The sequence below is a fragment of the Triticum aestivum genome, chromosome 7D (genome assembly GCF_018294505.1).
Source record: "Triticum aestivum cultivar Chinese Spring chromosome 7D, IWGSC CS RefSeq v2.1, whole genome shotgun sequence".
NCBI lineage: Eukaryota > Viridiplantae > Streptophyta > Magnoliopsida > Poales > Poaceae > Triticum > Triticum aestivum.
This window is the reverse complement of record NC_057814.1, coordinates 2,684,748-2,691,275: the sequence shown is the minus strand read 5'-3', so window position 1 is coordinate 2,691,275 and position 6,528 is coordinate 2,684,748.

Here is a 6,528-nt window from a genome sequence, read left to right as displayed (position 1 = left end):
AACCAAGGTATCAATCCAGTAGGAGTATCAAGACAAAGCACCAAAGCACCTGCACAAATATCAAACAACTTGCACCCAACGCGATAAGGGGTTGTCAATCCCTTCTCGGTTATTTGCAACGTGAGATCTTATAGAGATAATTGGTAGTAGATATGATAAAGTAAATAAAATAAAGAAAAGTGCAGAAAGGTATTTTTATGTTTAGATCTGAAAGTATATGATGAAAGATAGACCCGGGGGTCATAGGTTTCACTAGAGGCTTCTCTCTCGAAAGCAAGTATTACGGTGGGTGAACAAATTACTGTCGAGCAATTGATAGAATAGCGCAAAGTCATGACAATATCTAAGGCAATGATCATACATATAGGCATCACGTCCGAGACAAGTTGACCGATACTGTCTGCATCTACTACTATTACTCCACACATCGACCGCTATCCAACATGCATCTAGTGTATTAAGTTCATAACAAACGGAGTAACTCCTTAAGCAAGATAACATGATGTAGAGGGATAAACTCAAGCAATATGATATAAACCCCATCTTTTTACCCTTGATGGCAACAACACGTTACGTGCCTCGCTACCCCTTCTGTCACTGGGTGAGGACACCGCACGGTATGAACCCAAAACCAAGCACTTCTCCCATGGCAAGAATCATAGATCTAGTTGGCCAAACAAAACCCATAACTCGAAGAGACTTGCAAGGATATGAAATCATGCATAAAAGAATTCAGAGAAGATTCAATTAATATTCATAGATAATCTAATCATAAATCCACAATTCATCGGATCTCGACAAACACACCGCAAAGAAGATTACATCGAATAGACCTCCATGAAGATCATGGATAACTTTGTATTGAAGATCAAAGAGAGAGAAGAAGCCATCTAGCTACTAGCTATGGACCCGAAGGTCTGAAGTAAACTACGCACGCATCATTGGAGAGGCAATGGTGTTGATGAAGAAGCCCTCTGTGATCGAATCCCCCTCCGGCAGGACGCCGGAAAAGGCCCCAAGATGGGATCTCGTGGAAACAGAAGCTTGCGCGGCGGAAAAGTATTTTCGTGGCTCTCTCTAGTAAAATGGGGATTTTAGGGAATTTATAGGCATAGGAGGTAAGGCAGGAAGTGGACGGGGGGCCCGCGAGCCTGCTAAGCGCCCCCCTAGGGCGTGCCTAGGGGGCTCGTGATCTCCTCGCAGCTCTTCTGCCTTGGTTCTCATGTCTCGTGGATCTCTTCTGTTATGGAAAAAATCTTCCGGAAGGTTTTATTCCGTTTGGACTCTGTTTAATATTCTTATCTGCAAAAGGTCAAAAACACGGAAAAAAATAGGAACTGGCACTTGGCACTGTGTTAATAGGTTAGTCCCAAAAATAATATAAAATAGCATATAAAGGCATATAAAACATCCAAAGTTGATAATATAATAGCATGGAACAATAAAAAATTATAGATACGTTAGAGACGTATCACCTGCCGAAAAGGTATTCCGGACGAAGTGTCCGGAGAGACCGAAGTCCAATCCTCCCATGGGGGGGATGAGGACGAGGAGGAAGCGGGGGAGGAGGAGGAGGAAGAACATAACTCTCCTCCCAAGGGCACGAAGAGAGCGGCCCCCACAGCGGCGGAAGAGGGGCCCTCCAAGAAGGGCAAGGCCGTCCAAGCGGATGATTCGGAGGAAAGCTCCGATCATATCCCCGTGCCGCGCTCCCGTCTGCGCTCTCCACCCACATCGTAAGTGCCATAAGGCTCTTTTAGAATGACTTTACTCTTGAAATTTAAAGCATAACACGAATGCCTTGTGTCTTGCAGCCCGGTCGGCAGCCACCCCAACACCTCCCTGTCTGAAGGGAACTCTCTGCAAGTTGATCTGGTGGAGAGCGATTTGTCACGGCAGGCGAGCTCGCCGACGGCTGCGGACGACACCGAAGTGGTGTCGCGGCGCGTCTCTCCAAGGCATGGAGAGACGGAAGAAACGGCGCCTGAGGGTGATACCTCGGCGGCCGAACATGTGGGGTATCCGAACCCCATGATGACCGAAGATGAGGACCACGGACGAACCTGCCCCCATTCTGACACAGCCCCAGAGACAAGGGTGTCTCCGGAGCCGAGCGTGAGTTTAATGCTGAGTTTAAGCTCATATACTCCGATGATGTTATTATGAATGCTCCGATTGTATACTCCGATGATGTTATTATGAATGCTGAGTTTAAGCTCATATACTGCTATGGTTTAACGAGTGCAGGGAACTCGGCTGAGGTCGAGACCCTCAAGACTTCCCTGGCCCAAGCTCAAGAGCAGGCTAGGGTGGCCATATCGGCCGCTGAGAAAGCGGCTGCGGACCTACAGTCCGAATAGGTTACCCGCCGTAAATATGAGGAGCGGGTGACCAAGGTTGAGCAGGAGCTCAAGGACCGCGCCACTAAGTGCGACTTCCTTGAGGAGAAAAATAAGGCCCAGGAGGCTGAACTCTCCAACGCCATCAAGGACGCTCAAGAGGCGCGGTCCCAGGCGCGAGCCGCTCAAGAGGAGATCCGGCAGGCAAGGCAGATAGCAGCGGGTAAGACCTTTCTTCTACATAGTGAATTCAGTGGACAGAAGTATGTCCAGCTGACACGCCTATGGAGTTCTCCAGATGCCTTTGCCGATCTTCCGAAGAGTGTGGAGGACGCGGCACAATACTTCCGGATCCAGGAGGGGCATTCCACCGAGAAGTTGTTCTGGTCATAGTTTGTAGAGTCCGAGCAATCGGTACTGCAGAACAACCAGATGAAGCAGCATGCCGAACTACACTGGTTGTCCGGTGCGGCCATGAAGGACGTCATAGTCCGGTTATGGCCAGCCGAACCGATACCGGGTAGTTTCTTCGGCCTGGTGAAACGGCTCGTGGATGCACTTCCCCGGATAGATGTTGTGAAGTGCTCGGCGTGCATTGAAGGTGCACGAATGGCTTTTGCGCGCGTCAAGATGCAGTGGTCAAGCATAAAGGCGGAAGAAATCGCCGTCAAGGCGCCACCAGCGGGCAAGGCCACCGCAAGCCAGAGCGGTATTTTGACAGTGTTCTTGAAGGTGCCCAGATTATCGAGGGACAGTGCTCGAAGGACATTGTATTCGAATAGATTTGTCCGAGCTATGTCCCCATGCTTGTAATATAAGAACAATTCTTTTGTTATATACTTAAGTATGATTCTGCAATTCGAATCCTCCTATTTTGGTTGTTTATATTTTTGAAAGTTTTTCCAGTCTTCTACTTTAGCCCCTGTGTGAATGATCCCGGGGTCTCTGGATTTCCGCGTACTCGCTCTTTAACCCAACGTCTTGGTCCATGAAGGAGGCGAGTTGTGCGGCGAATGGAGCAACCGGCCTATATGGCTTTTTTACTTTCTCTTAGCCGTAGAAGTAATAAGTAGCGGGCTCGGTAGGAGCCCCTAGTGCGTATGCAGCTGTCCGAATAGGATTACCGTTGTAAACGCGTGGCTGGAAAAAACCAGCCCCTCGTATAAAATGAGAGGACCCGTTAAGGATTCCGGATAGGTCACCAAATAGCTGATCGGCTCGCGCCTTATCATGGCAGTCAGTTTTCGTCTTTCTCTGCTGAGGTGATTTAACCGGAAGAACCGGAAACACAATCGCAGCAGTTCTCCCTTTACTACCTTAGCCGAACTAGCGGAACGTAAGGTGGTAAACACAGGAGCCGGGCAACCCAACTATTGACCAAAGACATGATTCGGAGCCAATGCATATAATGCAATATTCGGGACGCCTAACTGGAGCTCAGAGAGTGTTCGGACTTTGATTTTGTTTTGAAATATAAGGGCTCGAAAGAAGCCCCTGGCCTTTTATAAATTTTGCCAGAGCATAATTGCCAGAGATAATGTAAACGAAGCAGGGTTATAATAGATTCTTTAAAGAGAAAAACTACTTTCATTAAATTCTGTCGCATACGTCAAAGCGCTTGTGTACAGATAGAAACCAATCAAGTTGGTAAAATGGTGTTACATGCCGATAACTCGAAGACAAAGGAAAATCTGAAAACAGGTCCCAAAAAAGGATAGAAACTAGTCTGTCAAGGATCCTTTGGATGACCTGCCGCACGTCTGCGCTGTTCCTGTCTTGAGGGTTGTCCTTCGAGAGGATTCATCGTTGATGATGACTGAATAGTGGTTTGAGAAACCTGAAATGTAAGACAATGATTAATAAGGTCTGATAGGGTCCAGCCGAACTATAGACCGTGTCCACCGCTTGCCTTCGTTGCTGCCCATGGTATTTTTAGTGCGAAATTATGCACATGTGGCACAAAGGCCGCGATAATGTGGGGCGAGCGACGAAGGCCGAACTGCTAATCGAGCTCTGGATGAACCGAGTTGTCATTCAGCGGAACAGTCCGAGTTCGTTTAACAGAATCTGGGGCTTGACGGCCGATGAAGTATTCGGCTTAGAGCTGCCGCTTTGTACTTCGGCGGCGATTGCCGCAATGTGCTCCACTGTGCGGTGGGAGCGTTCTGTATTTCCATTGATGGTAATAACACCGCGCGGTCTAGGCATCTTGAGCTTTAAGTAAGCATAATGCGAGACCGCATTGAAACGGGCGAAAGCCGTACGTCCGAGCAAGGCATGATAGCCACTTCGGAAGGGGACGATGTCGAAGATCAAATCTTCGCTGCGGAAGTTGTCCGGCGAACCGAAAACTACCTCTAGTGTTATGGAGTCCATGCACCGAGCTTCGACGCTTTGTATCACCCCTTTAAAGGTGGTGCTGCTAGGCTTGATTCTTGATGGGTCTATGCCCATTTTCCGGACAGTGTCCTGGTAGATTAAGTTGAGACTGCTACCACCGTCCATGAGGACTCTAGTTAAGTGGTATCCGTCAACTTTGGATCGAGGACCAGAGCTGCCGAACCTCCATGACAGATACTGGTCGGGTGGTCCCTGCGATCGAAGGTGATCGGACAAGCCGACCATGGGTTAAATTTAGGGGCTACAGACTCGACGGCGTAGACATCCCTTAATGCGCGCTTGCGCTCCCGTTTAGGGATATGTGTGACATATATCATGTTCACTGTCTTTATCTTTGGGGGGAATTGCTTTTGACCCCCTGTCTTTGATGGGCGAGGATCCTCACCGTCCTCGCTAGGAGGCCCCTTCCCCTTGTGTTTGGTATTCATCTTACCGGCCTGTTTGAAAACCCAGCAATGTCTGTTGGAGTGGTTGGCAGGCTTATCCGGGGTGCCATGAATTTGGCAGGGCCGGTCTAGTATTTTATCAAGGTTGGATGAACCATCCTTGTTTCCTTTAAATGGTTTCTTCCGTTGACCGGATTTTGAGCCGCTGAATCTAGCATTAACCGTTGTGTCTTCGACTTCTTCATTATTGTTTCGGCGCCTGTGCTTTTTGCGTCACGGCTTCCCATTGCCGTCCCTGGGCTCCGAGGTGCCCGGGTTGCTGGCGCTATTGCTTTTACGAGCTAACCAGCTGAGGGAGTCCTGGACTAAGGGGTCCTCGGATGTATGGACGGTTGATGTTGGCCGGACTATTGGGCTGTGAAGACAAAAGATCGAAGACTATTCCCGTGTCCGGGTGGGACTCTCTACAGCGCGGAAGGCAAGCTTGGCGTCCAAGATATGAAGATTCCTTTTTGTGTAACCGACTTTGTACCAACCCTAGTTCCCTCCGGTATCTATATAAACCGGAGGGTTTAGTCCATAGGGACGAACATAATCATACAGGCTAGACTTCTAGGGTTTTAGCCATTACGATCTCGTGGTAGATCAACTCTTGTAATACTCATATTCATCAGGATCAATCAAGCAGGAAGTAGGGTATTACCTCCATAGAGAGGGTCCGAACCTGGGTATACGTCGTGTCCCCTGTCTCCTGTTACCATCGACCTTAGACACACAGTTCGGGACCCCCTACCCGAGATCCGCCGGTTTTGACACCGACATTGGTGCTTTCATCGAGAGTTCCACTGTGCCGTCGAAAACAGGATTGATGGCTCGCCTTGTTATCAAGGACGATATCACCTCCGGAGGAGCCCTGGCCACAGGCCAGAATCTCCGGCTGGGCGGCTTCGTCATGACCGCCCAATCGGCCGTTAAGCCGACGATGAATTCTAGGGTCGTGGAAAATCACCTCCATGTTGATTCCGAATACTCCAAACAGATGGATCCGACGGAATTGTCGTCTTTAAATGAACTCCTCGTTCGCATCGCCGCCTTGGGGGTTGCTATGGATTATGATCGGATCGGGCTTAAACCCGATCAGAGAGAAATCAAATCTCCACCGGTCACCCACCAGATAGCAGTAATAGAAGAGAAAAAGAGCAGCTCACCCTCCAATCTGCGGACGGACTATGTTTGGCTTTCTGAACTCGAAGAGACGGATACTCGTCCGGTTAAAAACACGCCCTGCCTTTCGAACTTAGAATTGGACGACGGGCCCAAAAAATTAAGCGATACTCCGGAGCCCGAACGGTTAAGCTCAGGAATTTCTCAAACTCTGGATCCCTAGTTGGGTCGGGGCTCGG